General features: G+C 58.7%; 1 protein-coding gene and 1 long non-coding RNA gene across 8 annotated transcripts in view; both read left to right on the plus strand.

The window, feature by feature from the left end:
• Positions 1-18,442, plus strand: part of ARHGEF10L (Rho guanine nucleotide exchange factor 10 like) — a 160,412-nt gene that overhangs the window by 32,650 nt on the left and 109,320 nt on the right. The window lies entirely within an intron of this gene.
• On the plus strand, positions 11,271-16,744 carry LOC147577805 (uncharacterized). Its single transcript, XR_015254503.1, has 3 exons — positions 11,271-15,301; positions 15,543-16,546; positions 16,682-16,744. It is a non-coding gene; the product is annotated as an uncharacterized LOC147577805 (long non-coding RNA).

The raw sequence follows: 18,442 nt of genomic DNA on the forward strand, positions 1-18,442 counted from the left end.
GAAGTGACGTGCCCAGCGTTGGCGGGAGCTGGTGACAGAGCCGGGCTGACCCTCAGCCCGAGGCCCACCCGATCCTGATGCTGTGTTTTCAGCGGGCTGGGGTAGGTCCCTGGGGGCTGCGGGGCTCCCTGACCTCCCTGGCCTGCCCCGGGGCCAGCTATGAACAGAATATTCTGTGTCCCACGATTCACAAGACTGGCCTTTCCTCTGCCAAGAGACTTTTCGCTTTCCTTTCTCTTACTTTTCCCTAATAAGGTCTCATGTGGCTGTCTCAGCTCTCTTGAGGCCTGGAGAGGCTGTGGCTTTGCCTGGGGAAGGCTGTCCCAGCACAGCTCCGGCCACAGCTGCCGGGCTGCAAAGGCCCAAATGTGGGAAAGTTCAAGGGGAGGCCAGATAGAGGCTTTGGAGCCGCGCAGACCTGGCTGGCCTGCTCTCCAGCTGTGTGATCTTGAGCAAGTCCCTTTGCTTCTCTGAGTGTGTTTCCTTCATTCAATCCAACCAGCATTCGTTCAGGCCTGTTAGATGCCAGGTATGACGCTGGACGTTTCAGGCAGAGCCGTGAACAGACTCTGGGGCTTGAGGCCTCCGGATTGAGTGGGAGACTTGCCTGGGGACCTGGCTCTGTACCTGGAAGCTTGGGGGATCTCCTCAAGTCACATGTGAACCACCACGCAGGGCTCCATTTTTTTGAATGGAAACTACGCCAGGATGGTGAGAGCGGCCCGGCTGGGACTTCAGGTGAATGACTGCCGTGGGATTTCACGCTTCCTAGCCGCCAGGCGGGGAGGCTGCTTCTAGAGACACGGTGTTGATTTTCTGTGTCCGCTGCTGACGTGAGCCAGTGTGCCCGGCTGTCAGCCCGGGCTGCCGCGTTCCCATGTGTGCCCCGACCTTTGCAAGGAGGAAACGCAACCCGGGTGGCGTCCGAGGGCGGTCCACCCCCCACCCCCCCGCCCCCGACACGTGGCGGGCACCCGAGAGGTGTTGGTTCAACTAACAAGTGGGGCGGTGGCATCAGGAGCACATCCTAGTGGGGGGTGTGGTTGTTGTGGGGAGGGAGGGACAGCTGGCACAGGAGGGTGTCCTAGGTAGGAGGGAGGAGCCTTTTTCTGAGCCACTCCAGAGGGCAGACTGAGCGCAGGTTTTAGACCCTTCCAGGGTGGGGCGAGGGAGGACCCAAATAGGGGAGTGTGATGTGGGACAGTGACTCAGGCTGAGGGTAGGCACAGGTGCTTATGGAATACCCGCTCCGTGCCAGGCACAGGGCTAGGCTCTGTGAGCCCCATCAGGGCGAGACCCGGGGCGGGGGGGGGGGCTTTTCCTTTTTTGTCCACTGATGTATCCCAAACACCTGGAACAATACTTGGCTCACGGAGGTGCCTTAGAAATACGGGTTGAATGAATGAACGCGTGTATTATTTAGCTGGGTCCCAGCAGTGTCATTAGACCCAGTTTGCAGATGAATAAACTGAGGTGTAGAGAGGTCAAGTCATACAGCTGCTGTAACTGCTCACGTTGGGTCGGGATTTGAAGTCTGGGCTGCCCGATTATTTTTCTTATTTATTTATTTAATTTAAATTATTTATTAATTTCATTTATTTATTTATTTAATTTAAATGTTTATTTTCCGAGAGAGAGAGAGAGAGAGAGAGAGAGCGCGCGCACCTGAGCAGGGGTGGGGCAAAGAGAGAGAACCCCAAGCAGTCTTCACGCTGTCAGCGCAGAGCCCTCCTTGGGGCTGCATCTCATGAATGTGACATCTGGACCTGAAACGGAGAGTCGGAGGCTCAACCGGCCGAGCCACCCATGCGCCCCTGGGCTGCCTGATTGCAGAGCTCGTGCTGAGTCTTTAGCGCAGGGTCCTCAGGAGGGAATTCTTGTGCATTTCACCCTCCCAAAGACCCCTCTTCTGACAGTGCGGAGGGTGGGAAAATACAGAATGCCTGATGGAGGAACAATAGTGGGTTCGTGCCGTCGGTCCCTGTGGGTAACCCCTGCTTGGACCAGTGGGCGCTCTTTTAAGGACCCAGAGTAGGAGGGCAGTCGATGCCGCCAGTTCTCGGGGTCCTTCTAGGTGTGGTCTGACGTCACGGGCGTCCTCAGCCACAGTGCAGGGCCGGGGGGCACGTAGCCATGCCCACACCGGTCGGCACAGGCTGGTCCCCGTCCGGGTGTCTTTGTCTGGGCGGATCCTGGCTGTTCACCGGAACATGTCCCTGCCCTCAGCCCCCAGGTGGTTCCAGACCAGAATGCCCAGTGAGACTTAACGCCTTCACATCCAGCTGCTCCGGGGACCCGGGGCTGGCACCCGGAGAGAGGGGGCGCACGGCAGCTAGAACCGTCTCCAGGGGCCCTGGGTCAGAGCACGGTCTGCTAGTCCCCCAGGACCTCCGGATATGCTGCCCTACAGGAGCCCTCTGCCACCCACTCCCCAGGGTCCTTGTGGCCCCATCTGCTCACCAGGGTGTCTAACCAAGCAGCTCGGGAGGGCCCCCTGCTGGCCGGTGGCTGGCTGTCCCAGCCCCATTGCCAGATGGTCTGGGTTCGAATCCCACCCCTCCCATCTAGTGCGTAACCTCGAGCAGTTTTCTTGCCATTTCGGTGCCTCTGTTTCCTTATCTGTAAATGAGGATGATAATAGTTTCTCTCTCGGAGGGTTGTTGTGAAGATTAAGTAATTACATGAGTAAAGGGCCTGGAATCAGCCTGGGCGCTTAGCAACCAATTAGTAAGTGTGAGGTGTTACGACCCTGATGTGGGCACTCCTCGGTGGCGGGGGGGCAACCCAAGGAGCCGTTGCCTCTTGTCTGTGCCCGGTGCCGGGGCGCAGTCCTGCTTGTCCTGAGTGAATGAGTGCCTGGGCCTGGTCGTCGGGGAGAGAGAAGCGATGCCCTTGACTCCCATTGGACGCCCCCTTCCTACCTTCTTCCCTCCCTCTCTCTTGTTCTCCTGGGCCCATTGCTGTGTGTCCCGTGCTTGTGCTCATTGTTTAAGGGGCATCAGCTGATGGATAGGGCCCCCCCCCACCCCCGTCTAGGTTCAGGCCCCTCTTCAGGAGCTCCCACAGCCCCCCAGACCTCCCCCACAGAAACACTGTCGGTGTTTATTCGTGGTACCTGTTCCGTTCTCATCCTGCCAGACTGTGAGCTCCAAGGAGCAGGGACCGATGACTAGATGGGTCCAGCCATGCGCTAGGCTAGGCTTGGGGACACATCGGGGGAGTGGGGCATAACCCCTGGCCTCAGAGAGCTCACAGTCTGCTTGTTTATTCCTTAACCTAAGACGGCTGCTCGGGGCCGGAATGGTGCTGAGAGAGGCACGAGGTGTGGCCTGTGCCCCAAGAGGTCACAGTCTGCCCCCTCCCTGCCTCCCGCCTTCTGTGTTCCAGAGGCCGGACCAGGTGGTGGGGACGCACAGAGAAGCACAGCCTGGTGTGGGAGAGCCACAGAGGCGGGTGAACACAGCGAAATGCGATTTCTTTTAGGCTCGTAGCCTGGCATTATCTACCATGGAGACCGGTGGCAACAACTCTGGTCTTTGTGTCCCCGTGAGTAATGACTGGCACGTTGACAGGCCAGTATCTGTTCTAGATCCTCAGAGGACTCGACCAGATGCCCTGGGACTTCCACCTTAGCACTGTTGACACCTGGGCCGGGTCATTCTCTCGTAGGGGCCGTCCTGGACCGTCCTTGGGTGTGTTCAGCAGGGTCCCGGCCTCTACCCACTAGATGTCAGTAGCAGCCCCCTCCCCCGCCAAGTTGTGACAGCCAAAATGTCTCCAGACATTGCCAAAACTCCCTGGGTGGGGGGCGGGGGGACAAAACCACCCCCAGTTGGGAGCCATTGCCTTAGATGGATCGGTGCAACTAATTGCCTAATTCAAGGTGGGATGGGAATTTTGAGATCCAATACTGCCTCCCCCACACGTTAAAAGAAAAAAAAAAAAAGCAAAAGAGGGAAAAAAGAGCCCACAACATCCTGTATTCCTTGGATGCCTAAGCCATCCGGTTTGGCACAAAGCGCAAACATCCATTGGGAGGTGGGAAGGCTCTCGGTGGCCCGACAGCTGTGTGCCTTGGCCCAGGCCACCCGGAGGCGGGGCCCCTGGCAGAGGTGACCCGACTGTTGCCAGGTTTTTGTGTGTCCTGCTCTGTGTGGTCATGATGTAGGGCAGGCCATCGAATGACCCCATGGGGTACACGGGACGGGCGTCGGTCCTGGGAGAGCCAGAGTGGGCGGCCGTCCACTGATCCTTCTTCCTGCCCTCATGGCGCGTACCGTGGTTCGTAGGGATGTATGCATTTGTGTGCCGTAAGTACACGTCTCCCTGCGGGACCACGGCCTTCGGGAGGGCAGGCATCAAGGCTGCCTTGCTCATCGGCAAATCTCCGGAACTTTCCATGGTCCCTGGTATACAGAGTGTGCAGTAAATGTCTGTAGGATGATTCAGGGGTGTGTTTGGATGGCCGGGGGATCCAGAGAGATGAAGCCTGGCTTTTCTGTCTTGATCTGTCTGGTCTCCCGGAGGGAGGGAATAGGCCCCGGAGACCTCGGTTCTCACACAGATGGGATACGCGTAGGTGTGTGAACTCCATCACTCGCTTCTTGGTTTGTAGCCGGATCTGGAAGGAGGTGGGGTCCTTGTCCTCTGCCCAACACCCTGGCCGCAGCACAGACCTTGGATGAGCCTGGCCAAAGGCTCGGTCTTGGCAAGGAGTGGCCAGGTGTCTGGGCATGCGTCCTCTGACCAGCAGGGAGCACCTGCTTGGAGTTCCGGCTGCGAGCAGGGAACGGAGCCCCGGACTCCATCCTTCCGGTCTGTAGGTCACTTGAGGATACTTCTTGTGCTGTGTCCAGTGAGAGCCCTGGGCATGCCGGGGGTCACTGTAACTTTGTGGCCTGGAGGGGGGACTTCCGTCCCCGAGTTCAGCAGAGTATGTTTGAGATCGAGCAAGCGAATGGGAGCGTCCCCATACTCTCAGCTCTTCCCAGAGCTGATTCTCCAGCCTGGGTGCTTTACGGAGAGGGGTCCACATCTGCAGCCGGCTCCCCAGCCCTGCTTCTGCCTGACTGCGCGAATTCAGGGAATCGCAATGTCTCCCTGACGCCACGGGCTGAGATTCGGTCGTTTCCGTGTTTCGCACCAACTAAGGGAACTTAGCGTTGCTGTCTGGCTTTGGGATCCTCCTCTTTCCTGACCGTGACCCCCTTTCCTGGAACCTTCACTTTGAAAGCGGCACGAGATGGGTGGAGGCTTTGGGGAGCTTGTATAGCCGAGGGTCAGCCTCAGGGTCAGGCAAGCTGCTGACGGTCCCCGGAGCACGGCACTGGGCACCCAGTGGGGGTGTGGCATGGTCAGATACCCTAGGAGAGACCGCCCCTCCCCCCCCCCCCCCCCCGTAGCCGCGGGACCTGGGACACCACCAGTCCACGTTGAAGGAGGCACTTAGTTGTTCATTAATTCATTCAACAAACACGTTTTAAAAATCGTTGTATTCATTTATTTTGAGAGAGAAATAGTGCGCAGGGGAGGAACAGAGAGAGAGAGGTGGGAGAGAGAGAGGATCCTAAGCAGGCCCCGTGCTGTCCGTGCAGAGCCCGACGCGGGGCTTGATCTCATAGAGATCACAACCTGAGCCGAAATCAGGAGTCGGACACTCGACCGACTGAGCCACCCGGGCACCCAGCAAACATTTCTTGAGCTCCTATTGTGTTCCAGGCTCTCAGTGAGGCACTCTATGTGCTATTATCTCATTTAATCCTTAAAATAACCTACGGGGTAGGGATTCTTGTGGTTCTCCTCCAGAAGAGGAGCCCAGGGACAGAGCAGTAGCATAAATGTTACTGTCAAGGAGGGTAAACCCAGCCAGGTTTGGCCACAGAGGTTACTCTCCTCAGAACAACACCTGGGGTATGATGGTGGCAAAAAGGGGCACCTGAGGACCCCCGGCCACCACCACGGGGCCAGAGACCGCTTTAGAACAGGTGCAGCCCTGAGCGCAGCAGGCCCCCCATTTTCCACGGGCCAAGTGGCCACCACTCTGGGAGCGGGATGGGGGCAGGGGTGAGCTCTCAGCTCTCAGTGCCAAGGGCAGAAGCAGTGAGGGGAGGGAGTTGGGGACTTCTCTGTGGGGCCTGGCTGTGGGCCACATCAGTTACCTGTTCCTGAGAGCCCCATTCCTGGGTTGGTGAGCACCAGTTAGGACCTTGTTAAAGTTGGCCATGAAGGAGGACGGGTGATTGGAAGCAGCTCCCTGTGTGGGTCAGTGTCCTGGGTCCGGGGTTCAGGGCAAAGCCGTTTTGTGGTTGACATCACCCCTCAGTCTCCCTGCCACCGTCCCCCTCCCTTCCAGCCCAGCCTCTCTGTTCCCCTTCCCCTAGGCCCAGGCAGTGCCTTCTCCGAAATGTGAAGTTAATTGTGAGGGGGTGGGATGGACCCCCTGGCCTGATGAGGGAGAGGCAGCCTGCCCCAGGGGAAAGATCCGGACACACCTCAGTCTAATCCTGGAGCTTCTGGACTTTGGACAAATCTCTCTCCCTCTCTTCAGCCTCAGTTTCCTCGTCTGGAAAATGGGGCCGATCCCACCGACTCGTGGGATGGTCTGCCCCCTTGTGGGGCTGGTAGGAAGACCTGAATTTCTGTCCCGCCCTCCCAGGTGGGAGAACAGAGAGCTGCTGGGAAATGCGCATCTTGCTTGGGGAAGGTGGCACATTGTCACGGGGGTGGGGTGGGGGGGGGGTGGTTTGGATCTAAGCGCTGGCTGCTTTGAGAGCTCAGCCAGAGCTATCCTGGGCCATGTCACTGAGGCCTCTGGATCCCTTGGGACTCGTGTAGGGCTTGTGTTTCAGGAGGCTTCAGATGCTGCCGGCCAGCTCGCCCTGCCTTGGTTGGGTGGACTGAGTATTTTTAGCTCTGAGTTTGCAAAGGTGTTTTTTTTTTCCTGCCCAGACTTCTCTTGTGGGACAAAACAGACAGCCCACTCCCTGAGAGAGGCAGAGCTTGGGCCTGAAGGGAAAGGGCTGGAGCCAGAGTGGACTCCAGTGGGCTTTGAAAGGGAGGCCTCCCCCACTGTCCACGGCCCGCCAGCCTATGCCGCAGCGCTGGGCTGTGCCCCTGCAGCCGCGCTGGAAGCTGCCTGCCCCTTCCTTGGAAAGCCGCACGTGTCCCAGGGTCTCCCACCTGCCTGCCGGAGTGGCTGAGGGGAGGGGAGGGGGTGGCCCTTGGCGCCCTGGGGTCCTGTCCCCTCTCCTGGTCACATGCCTCTGACTCATCAGAACAAGAACGTGGTCTTTTTGGGAGCGAGTTTTTAAAAACAGTCCAAGTCCTCCCTCCTGCCCTGCCCTACCCCTCTTGTGATCACACCCTGGCGTTGGCCCCAGACCTCTTTCCACACTGGTTTTGGGGAACCGGCTCTTGCACAGCTTGGCAGCGGGTTCGATTGGGAAGCTCTCCTGGGAGGAGCTGTCCCGGCCACGTGCTGACTTCAGAGAGGGAGGCACAGTCCTAGGAGCAGGTGTCCCGTGGGCCTTGGCCCCCGTCTCCCCTCCCCTGATGGTGACGGTGGGCCTGACCCCGGGGCCGGCGTGGGACCAGGGATCCCTTTATTGACTTAGCAGGTGTGTGTTGAGGCGTGCTGGGGGCCAGGCGCTGCCCCGGGGCTGTGGATGGAGCAGTGAACAAAACGCTAATTCTCTTGCCTCTGTCGAGTGCACGGTCCGGTAGGAGGAAACTGATAGAAGCAACCGAAACGTTCAGATGTCCAGAGGTGTTAAATGCTATGAAGGCAGGGCAGCGGCGTGAGGGGGATGTGTGTGTACTGTTTTAAAGAGGATGGATGGGGAGGGCCTCTCTTTGAGCAGAGCCCTGGAGCAGGTGACAGAGCCATCCATGTGTATGTCTGGGGGAAGAGCGTTCCAGGCAGAGGAAACAGCAAGCGCAAAGGTCCTGAGGCAGGAACGTGCATGAGGCGTCTGAGGAACTGCACGATGGTCCTTGTGACTGGGGTAGGGTAAGCTGTGTGGAGACGGGTAGGAGCTGCAGTTTGGGGTCGGGGGCACACCAGGTAGGGCCTTGTGGGGACCCTGGCTTCCATTCTGAACGAGGTAGGAAAGCATTGGAGGGTTCGAGCAGCGGTGTGCCTGGGTTGCCGTGTCGTGAACAAAGTGCGTGGGGCGGGGGGGTGAAAGTGGAAACAGGAGACCGGTCTGGGGCTGTTTTAATGGTCCAGGTGAGAGGCGGTGACAGTTTGGCCCAGCGTGGCGGCAGAGGAGATGGTGAGAAGTCATCGGAGTCTGGATGCATTTAGAAGGCAGAGCCAACGAGGTTTGCTGAGGGGTTGGGATGTGGCTGTGGGAGAGAGAAGGGGTCAAGGCGAGGCGGAGGCTTGAGCTCCAGCCCCCCCGCAAGCTGGCGCCGCCATCGGGTGAGATGGGCGGCCGAGGAGGAGTCGGGTGGCCGTCGGGAGCCGGGACGGATGTTAACTTCAGGGTGCCCCGCTGTCCGCGGAGCAGGCCGGTGGGGAGAAGGTCAAGCTGGAGGTGTCACTGCAGAAACGGTCTCCAAAACCGAGAAACAGGCGCGGTGGCCCAGGGAGGCATCTTCGAGTCAGGCCCGAGTCATGAGCCTGGCAGTAGCCCAGTGGTCCCGTGGGAGGAAAGGGGGCTGGGAGAGGAGCCCCGGAGAGGGAGGAGAGCAGAGAGAGGGTTGCAGGAAGGGAGAGATGGGCTCCACTGGCTTGGGCACCTCGGAGCAGTGGGGGCAGACACCCCTCCTCCCACCCACGTGGTTCCGCAGAGAAAGGGAGCGGGTCCCGGACAGGGGTTGCAGGTAACGCTTGCACAAGGGGAGCAGGGGAAGCTGGTGGTGGGTGGAGGAGATCAGGGAGGTTTGTTTATTTACTGATTGATTTATTTATTTACTTATTTACTTATTTATTTAGAGAGCAAACGAGCGAGGGAGGCGCAGACAGGGAGCGCGCGGGAGAATTCTAAGCAGGTTCCGCACGGACGGCACAGAGGCCGATGCGGGGCTTGAACTCAACAAACCCGTGAGATCATGACCTGGGCCGAAATCCAGAGTTGGACATTTAATGGACGGAGCCACCCGGGCGCCCCTCTTAGTGCCCGTTTGTTTATTTAGAGGGTGAGGGGCAGGGGAGGGGGAATCCCAAGCAGGCCCCTCCCTGTAAGCACGGAGCCCGACGTGGGGTTCAGACCCACAAACTGTGAGATCATGAGCTGAGCCGAGATCAAGTCTCGGACGCTTAACCGACTGAGCCACCCAGGCGCCCCCGTGTTTTAATTTTTAAGAAGGGCGGTCACGCAGCATCTTTGTGGTGGCGGGGCGTGACCCGGGAGAGAGGAGCTGAGGTTCTCCTGGCTGTGTCATCTTCTCCCCAGAAGGACCACCTCCCTCCTCACAAACCCTCCCTCCCCCCCTCCCTCCCCCAGCCCCCAAGTTCCTCCCTTTCTGGCATCAGCTCAGGGTCCAGGGTCTTGTTGTCTAAGCGGGGTCGACATGAGGAGGGTGCCGGGGTTCCCCCATCGGGAGGCCCGTGGGGCTGTGAGCGCCCGGGGTGGGACAGGCCAGGGGAAGGGCCACTGCCCTCCTCGCGGAAGAGCGGGAAGCAGGAGGCACACGGCCGGTCTGGAGCCCTGCTGGAATCCAGCCGTGTGAAACCACCTCCCTGACCGAACCCCGACTTCCCTGCTTGGGGAAGTCAGTCCCCTGCATCCCGAGGGAGGGGGGCGGCATGCCGGGCACCAGAGGGGGGATGCCCGCTGGGTACAGGTCAGGAACCAGGACGCCGCCCTCAACTCCAGCCCCTCGGGCTGGGAGGTCGGGGCTGCCGGTGTGGAGGGGGCCGGAGCCGTGGGCCGGCTCCCATCTGTGGTGTTTGGGGAGCCGGGCGCCGAGTCTCCCGGGGGCTGTCTGTCGTGTGGTAACGAGTCGCACCTTCTGGCGAGTTCCTGGGCGCGCCACGCCACGTTGCAACGTTCGTTACCTTGTTCGTGGCTCATCTTAACCCGAGGTGCCCCCCTCCCTGCAGTGCATACGCAGCTAAGCAAGTTCTGGCAAATACTGGGGCCAGGATTGCAATCAGTCTGACCCCAGAACCCCCGCCCCAGGCTCTGATCTGGAATGCAACGTGGGCCCGGAATCCGCTGGGCTTCTGTGGGATCGCTGCCTGGCGGGAAATGCGGGCTTGGCACCCCCACTCCGTGCTCAGGGAGCCTCCTGCCCTGCAGGTGCGGGTGCAGACCTCCTGTGGTTTGTTGCCTGAGGATGGGAACTTGGGCCTCTCCTTTGTTCCTTTGTCCCCAGGCCCCAGCTGCCCCCCCTTCCCTGGCAGGCAGTAGGTGACCAGTGAAATGTTTGTTGAGTGGGGGATGGGCGAACACCGGCACCGTCACTGGGAAAGTTGCTGGAGGTGAGCCTGACCCCGCCCCCCGCCCCCCGCTTTCACCGGCGGGCTCACCCCATTTCCCATGGAGGGGCCCTTCCCTGGAAGCCCCAGCTCCCCCAGCCTGTCTGGAGGCCTGGGCTATTTCTGCAGCCCGGACAGTCAATCCTTCCCCTACGTCAGCTTTGTCAACTTGGGTGGAGTCAGGCACACCTTCCTTTCCCGGTCCCGCCTCGTGCTCCCCGCTGACGTCAGGCAAAGGCTTTGCCGATCTGAGCCTCAGTTTCCCGTCTCTCAAAGACCGGGGAAGAAGCCCACCTCTCAGGTTTGGTGCTGGCCCGCTGACCTCAGGCAAAGGCTTTGCCGATCTGAGCCTCAGTTTCCCGTCTCTCAAAGACCGGGAAAGAAGCCCACCTCTCAGGTTTGGTGCTGGCATGGAAATGCCCCGCCTCTAGACTGAGCGACTGAAGCCACGCCGGCACTAACATTACCTGGCGGGGGGGTGGGGGTGGGGTGGTGCTTCCGGGGAAACTGAGGCTCAGAAGGGTGAAGGGGAGGCAAAAAGTCAACGCTGCCCCTGTCCCGCCTCCAGACTGTGGGCCCACCCAGGACGTGGCCAAGGGCCTGGACCCTCCAGGGATGAGGACAGGAGATGAGGGCAGGACGGTTCAGCCCATAGTAGGAGGCTTTTCCCCGGGTCCTTCAGCCTGGAGCCTCTTGCCTGGGCTGGATTCCTGCAGACAGAGGAGTTAATGCGCTAGGGGCTGAGAGAGGAGGGGGGGCACCAGGGACCAGCCTGGGGCAGCCCTGTTTATATACACGATCCACTAGCTGCTCCCGGCTGGTTTGGCTCTCACCCCCCCCCCCCCACAACGCCTGCCCCGAGGGGTGCTGAGTGGATGGGCTCTTCTGCCCAGGGGCCTCCTCCTGGGGGCTCCTCCCCACCTGTCCTGCCTGGGGATCATTGACCAGGGACCTGCCTAGGAAGTCCCCGGGGGAGGAAGGCTGGGGGCTGGGGGTGCCTACTCTGGGCAGGGACAGAGCCTCCATTGTATGAGGCTTCAGCCATTGACCAAGCCTCGCTCCTGCCCGCAGCCTGGAGGGAGCTCCTCTCAGAGCCTTCCTCCCCCATCCCTCGAGGGAAGCCCATTGAGTGGCCTGGCACCTAGTGGGTGAGAGAGCCGGCCTCCTTGTCCCAATGGCATTTGGAGGCTTGTGAGGGGCAGGGAAGCGCCCCCCCCCACCAGTGCCCTCACTTGTTATCGGCCTCCTGCTTCTTGCTGGGGATTTTGCTTAGAACCAGCCTGAGGGGCCTGCCCTGGCTCTCCCCGCTCACAGCCCGGGGACTCCCTGCTCAGGATTGCGTGGCCTGGGACACATCCCTCAGCCTCATCGGCCTCGTCTGTCAGGGGAATGAAATTAACTCAAGTGTCCAGCGTGCAGCTTGGTGCACAGCCGTGTCAGCTGTCATTCTGTGATCTCAAGAGTGATGAGGGTCACAAAGGACAGGGTCAGGGACGCCTGGGTGGCTCAGTCTGTTAAATGACTGACCTCGGCTCAGGTCATGGTCTCACTGCTCGTGAGTTCGCGCCCCGCGTCGGGCTCTGTGCTGACAGCTCAGAGCCTGGAGCCCGCATCAGAGTCCGTGTCTCCTTCTCTTTGCCCCTCCCCTGCTCCTCCTCTGTCTTTCTCTGTCTCTCAAAAATAAATACAGATTAAAAAGAATTTAAGAATAAAAAAGGACGGGGCCAGGAGTCTGTTGGGCAGTCGGTCTGAGCTTCGTTGAGCAGTCTGCAGAGTGGGATGGCTGTCTGTCCTTGGGACGGCTGTCCGTCCCCAGAGAGCAGCAGGGACTCCAGGCAGGGAACTAGCACGCGTTACGAACCCACCGGCATGATCAGGTGCCATTTCGTTTACACCTGCGTCTGAGAGTCAAGGGCAGGAGGCACCAGAGGATTAACCTCCTGAGGTCTGGCGGCCAGAGAGAAGCAGCGTTAGCATCTGAGTCCTTCCTTCCTGTAGGTCTCTTTCCGGGGCTCTGAGTTCTGGACGTGTGCCCCTTGCTATAGCTCCTCCGGCATCTTCTTGGACGAGGCGCCGTGTCTCTCCAGGCTTTCTGGGAGATGATGTCTCCCTCCAGAGCCCCCAGCAGGTGGCTGCTTGCTCTGAGGGCAGAGCTGTGGGCGCCCTGCTTCCCCGCACGCAGTAGCTGCGGGTCCCCCCCACTGCCCAGCTGGCATCCCCACCTCTCCCTCCCGGCTCCGGTCTTTCCGGACAGGGCCGAGGATACCCGAGGGGTCTGAGGTTCCCCCCTGGGTCATGCCCTTCTTTCCATCCGGCAGGAAGCCCAACACCCACAGCTGCCCCAGGCCCAGGGACACACCGGCCGTACGGGTTCAACAGTGAGTAGATCCCAGGCAGGTAAAGGTTCTCAGGCTCTCGGGTTCACAACCCCTGGGCTTAATTTGGTGCAGTTGAGCGGCTGTTGTCTAGTGTTCCAGACACTGAGATGACAAGAAGTCACAGTCCACTGAGGGAGACAGTTATAACAGGGTGTGTGTGTGTGTGTGTGTGTGTGTGTGTGTGTGTGTGTGTGTCCCAGAATCACTTGTGCCTTTTGAAAATAGACTAGACTTTCCTTGGCTGCATCCCTGAGCTGTCAGAATCATGGACTTGGGACACATGTTTTTTTTTTTTTAAGTTTCACAACCAGCCTTGGGAACCGTGTCATGAAATCAGTGGGTTTTGAAGGTTAAGTAGGAGTTTGCTTGCTGGCTGTGAGAGGGCGTTCTAGCTGGAGGGCATAAACAGCCTGAGCAAAAGGCCCAGAAATATAAACCAGGTTGGGAGGGGCAGGGGCCTGACGACCCTTATGAGGGCTGAGCATGGGAGCTGCTGAGGCCCGAGAGAGGTCAATGGAGAAAGGCGAGGGGCGGGTCCCTGAGGGCCTCGATTGGGTCCTGGACTTCATTCTGGAGGCGAAAGGAAAAGCCTGAGGCTATGTGTTGTGGAATTGGTCACTGTGGCAGCCAAGGGTTGGGGGCAGGTCAGCCAAGTGTATGTCTGACAAAAGGCCAAAAGTCACAGAAACCTCTGGAAGGGTGCAGTTGCGTGGAGAAGCCCTGGTCCTGCCCGGCCCAAACTCCTGGCCTTGCTGGCCTGTGCCACACGTTTCTCCTGGCTTCCAGGAGACAGACACAGGTGCCTCCGAGACCAGGTTTGAGATGGCTGGGGGGGCTAGAACCTTTTTCTTGTTTCCCTCCAAGCAAAACTGGGCGGCGGGCCCCCGTCGTGGAGCAAGGCCGCCGGACTCGGCTATGCCAGCATCTGCTGCTTCCCCAGCTTCTGGGACTGACTCCCTGCCTGTCTGGACCCCCTGCCCACTCTCCCCTCCCCTGTCCTCTGGCCTCTCTCCCCAGAGGCCAGCCTCCCCTGTCCTCAAACGCCTGGCCCAGCCTGTGCAGCCTCCCTGACTTTGCGGAGCCCCTCCAGGGGTCTTCTCCAGGCCTCCTGTAGGAAAGAGGGATGGGGCCGCTCAGGGATTGGGGGTGGGAGGTGGCTCCGACTGGGGTGAGCCTCACGAGCTAATGAGGGGGAGGCGGGTGCAGGCTGGAGGATGGTCTCCTACCGGGCCTCAGGGCTGGATGGACCTTGAACTCTAGAGGGAAGGAGGAAGTGATAAGCTCTTTGATTAAATGAGACCCGGAAGGTACCTGCTCTGGTGAGCAGGGCGGCTGCCGGTGGAGGGAGGTGCTCATGGTGGCTGCTTTTGGGTGGTCCCCGTCATGGGCTCACCCTGCTGGGGTCCCCCTGCCGCCCAGGAGCTGGGGCTTCCTCCTCGGCCCTTCTCTCTGTCGCACAGCCCCCGGCTAGCCATTCTGCACCCTGTAGCGGGGAAACGGCACTGTTGAGGGGGCCTGCCCGCCTGTCCAGTCTTGACAGGTGTTTCCAAAGAGATGACCCCCCCGCCCCGCCCCGAAGAGGAAGAAGTCTAGGACCCACCTGCCGAGCTCAGCACAGCGAACGCGACAGGGATAGCAGCTACCGGCGTTTCCAGAGAGCTTGCTCTGTGCGTCTCGTCTCACTGATGCGGGACCCGTACGTGGCAGGTCCTCGTGAGGAAGGCGTCAGCTGCGCTGCGGGGAAGCAGCAGAGCCGGGGGACTGGAACTCAGAGCTGACACCGGATCTCACCCTTTTAACCGTGGGCCTTGTGTCTCTGTCCCTGCGGCACAGGCGTGCAGCCGCACAGGGCCCCTTCCCTCCGTGACGCGGTTTCCACATCTGAAAAGCCAGAGCAAGGTCGTGGTCAGTGTCCGTGCTTTCTGGTTCTGGTTCTGACCTGCTAGGATATTTTTTTTGCCTTGATCTTCTTTTTTTTTTTTTTTAGAAACGGGAGTGTTCATTTTTGTTTTTCCTTATTTTAACGCTCACCCGAACCGAAAACATCCTAACTACCTGCCTGGGTTTCCTCGTGGGCCTTTTCCTCCGTGCACTTTTCAGGCCCAGTCCTCTACTCTGCTGGGCCGCTTGCGGTTCCCCGATGGCTCTCTTCCACCAGCTGGACTGCCCCTTTTGCCAGAGACTGTCATAGCAAGAAGGTTCTGGAGCCCTTTTCAGAGAGAGACTCGTGTCGGGGTCATCACGACATATTTCTTCTGGCTCAGGCTCCCCCCCCCCCCCCCCCCCCCCCCCGCTTGAGAGCTCCCAGACCACGCATAGCTCAAGGAAGACTTAAAAGAAAAAAAAAGAAGAAGAAAAGGAAATAGCCAAGTCACTCGACCTGTTTGCTTAGCAAGTTCATTCCCACAGCCTGGCTCCTTGCTCGTAGGAGCCCGGGAGATAGTCTGGATAGGGGCGGTCTTGCCCACTTTATAGAAGGGCAGCCCGGGACGCCTGGGTGGCTCAGTCGGTTAAGCATCTGACTTCGGCTCAGGTCATGATCTCACGGTTCGTGAGTTCGAGCCCCATGTCCAGCTCTGTGTTGACAGCTCAGAGCCTGGAGCCTACTTCAGATTCTGTGTCTCCCTCTCCCTCTGCCCCTCCCTCACTCACACTCTGTCTCTGTCTCTCTCAAGAATAAATAAACATAAAAATTAAAAAAAAAAAAAAAAAAAAGAAGGGCAGCCCAAGGCTCCGAGAGGCTTAGGAGGGACCCGAGCCCAGCCTGCAGGTGGATCCAGTTGCCCCAGACTCCCCTAGTGTGAAGTCCTTCTGTGGGCCTCCCCCAGGGGCCCTGACACTCCGGGGGTATAGAATCCAGACACAGGGTCCCGTTTGCTATCTCCCTTTTTGGTGGTGACAGCTTCAAGGACGGGCATCTTGGTGTCGACTGAGCCTCCCAGGGTTTTGTGGTTGACCTCGTGTATGCTGCTGGGAGTCCCATGGGGCAGGCAGTGGGACCCCATTTTACAGATAAGGATACTGAGGCTCAGCTCATCTGCCAGTGGAGATGAGACTCTGGCCTGGGTCCCCAGCTCCCAAAGTAGAGCTGTGCTCACCACAGCCTGTTATGTGTGTTAATGAGAGCCATCTACCAGTGTCCCCGGGGGACCCTTCCAAGAGCTTTACATGAAGTTACTCTTTCTTTTTTAAAGTTGATTTATTTATTTTGAAAGAGAGAGAGCGAGAGCTCAAGCAGGTAAGCAGGTGAGGGGCAGAGAGAAGGAGAGACAGAATCCCGGGCAGGCTCTATACCATCAACGCAGAGCCCAATGTGGGACTTGAACTCACGAGCCCTGAGATCATGACCTGAGCCGAGATCAAGAGTCGGACACTTAACCCACTGAGCCACCCAGGTGCCCTCGAATTTACTCTTAACTGTCTTTTAATAACCTGGTGAGCTGGCTATTTTTTAGTCCCCATTTTGCAGGTGAGTAAATGAGGCCCTGAGATGGGGGCTAAGGAACTCGTCCAACGTGTCATGGCTACTGAGAGGCAGGACCCTGTCAGGTAGCCTGAACTTCTTCCTAACTGTTGTTCCATGAGGGTCTCTAGTGGTGGCAATGGCTGCTCCTTCACATGCACGCTTCTGAGACAAGGGGCGCATGTGTGCCAACGGCCACAGGCTATGGGTGTGCGTGGGGCCGCGGGTCCGGGTCCTTGCCTGTAGCAGGTGCCCCACCCCCAGATTAGCCTGTAGCAGGTGCCCCCCCAGATTAGCCTGTAGCAGATGCCCCCCCAGATTAGCCTGTAGCAAATGCCCCCCCAGATTATCCTGTAGCAGATGCCCCCCCAGATTAGCCTGTAGCAGATGCCCCCCCAGATTATCCTGTAGCAGGTGCCCCCAGATTGGTTTATAGCAAGTGATCCCCCCAGATTAGCCTGTAGCAGGTGCCCCCCCCAGATTAATTTATAGCAAGTGCCCCCCAGATTATCCTGTAGCAGGTGCCCCCCCAGATTATCCTGTAGCAGATGCCCCCCAGATTATCCTGTAGCAGGTGCCCCCCCAGATTAGTCTGTAGCAGATGCCCCCCCAGATTAGCCTGTAGCAGATGCCCCCCCAGATTAGCCTGTAGCAGATGCCCCCCCCCAGATTATCCTGTAGCAGGTGCCCCACAGATTAGTTTATAGCAAGTGATCCCCCAGATTAGCCTGTAGCAGATGCCCCCCCAGATTAGCCTGTAGCAGATGCCCCCCCCAGATTAGCCTGTAGCAGGTGCCCCACAGATTAGTTTATAGCAAGTGATCCCCCAGATTAGCCTGTAGCAGGTGCCCCCCCAGATTAGCCTGTAGCAGGTGCCCCCCCAGATTAGCCTGTAGCAGGTGCCCCCCCAGATTAGCCTGTAGCAGGTGCCCCCCCAGATTAGCCTGTAGCAGGTGCCCCCCCAGATTAGCCTGTAGCAGGTGCCCCCCAGATTAGTTTATAGCAAGTGCCCCCCAGATTATCCTGTAGCAGGTGCCCCCCCAGATTATCCTGGAGCAGGTGCCCCCCCAGATTATCCTGTAGCAGGTGCCCCCATATTAGTTTATAGCAAGTGATCCCCCCAGATTAGCCTGTAGCAGGTGCCCCCCCAGATTAGCCTGTAGCAGGTGCCCCCCAAATTAGACTATAGCAGGCGCTCCCCCAGATTAGCCTATAGCAGGCACCCCCCCCGTCAGATTAACCTATAGCAGACCCCCCCCCCCCCAGATTCCAGGCTCGAAGTCCAGGGAGGGGTTGTGGTTCGAGGAGGGAGAGGACGGCTAGGGGCCAAGGCCCCCACTGAACCCTAGTGTTGTCACCCGTTCCCTTGCCTCTGTGACCTCAGGCAGATCCCCACTTCTCTGTGCCTTGGTTTCCTCATCTGTAAACACAATCATGCAGATGAAGCTTCAGGCTCCATAAATGCTGGTGTCTCCCTCCCTTCCTGGGGAAAGCCTTGGGCTCAGGGAGGAGGGCAGGGTGTGAATCAACCCTGAGGGTGAGGGCAAAGGGCGGACAGTGGGCTTTCTGGCCTGGAGGGAAATGACCCTGGGTTTCTGCGACATCAAAAAATCATATTTAAGCAGCAGTTTGCACGAGAGCCTGGGTTAGAGCCTCCCTTTGTCCTCCTGTGAAACGGGCGTCAGTCTCCCTGCTCCGGAAGGACGGACCTGCACGAGGAAGGTTCTCTGGCTGTTGTTTGATCTCTTGACTCGCAAGAGAATTTGCAGACATTTGAGGTCCTTTCCCCAAACCCTTTGCTGAAGATAAAATTTTAGTCCGGACAGTCTTGAGCGCGTGGTTAGAAGGCACAGCTACCCGCTTTGTGGAGAGCAGTTTGCGTTCAACCGAGATGGAAACTGCCGTTCTTCTCGACCTGGCAGGTGCCCTGTGGGTTCACGTCCATTTCCACAAGCCCCTACATATGGAGGCTGTGTTGTTCATAATGCCCAAACCCCGGGAACACCTCAGTGTCCAACGATAGAGATCCCATCAATTATGATCTATCCAAAAAAAAAAAAAAAAAAAAAAAAAAAAAATCCCCAAACTCTGTGGCCATTAAGCAGAGGGAGACTGATGTCTGTACCGTTCTGAAATGGTTACCAAGCTTCTTAAGCTTTTTTATATTTATTTTTA

This window comes from Puma concolor, chromosome C1 (assembly GCF_028749965.1).
Source record: "Puma concolor isolate L17-30 chromosome C1, mPumCon1.1.hap2, whole genome shotgun sequence".
Lineage (NCBI taxonomy): Eukaryota > Metazoa > Chordata > Mammalia > Carnivora > Felidae > Puma > Puma concolor.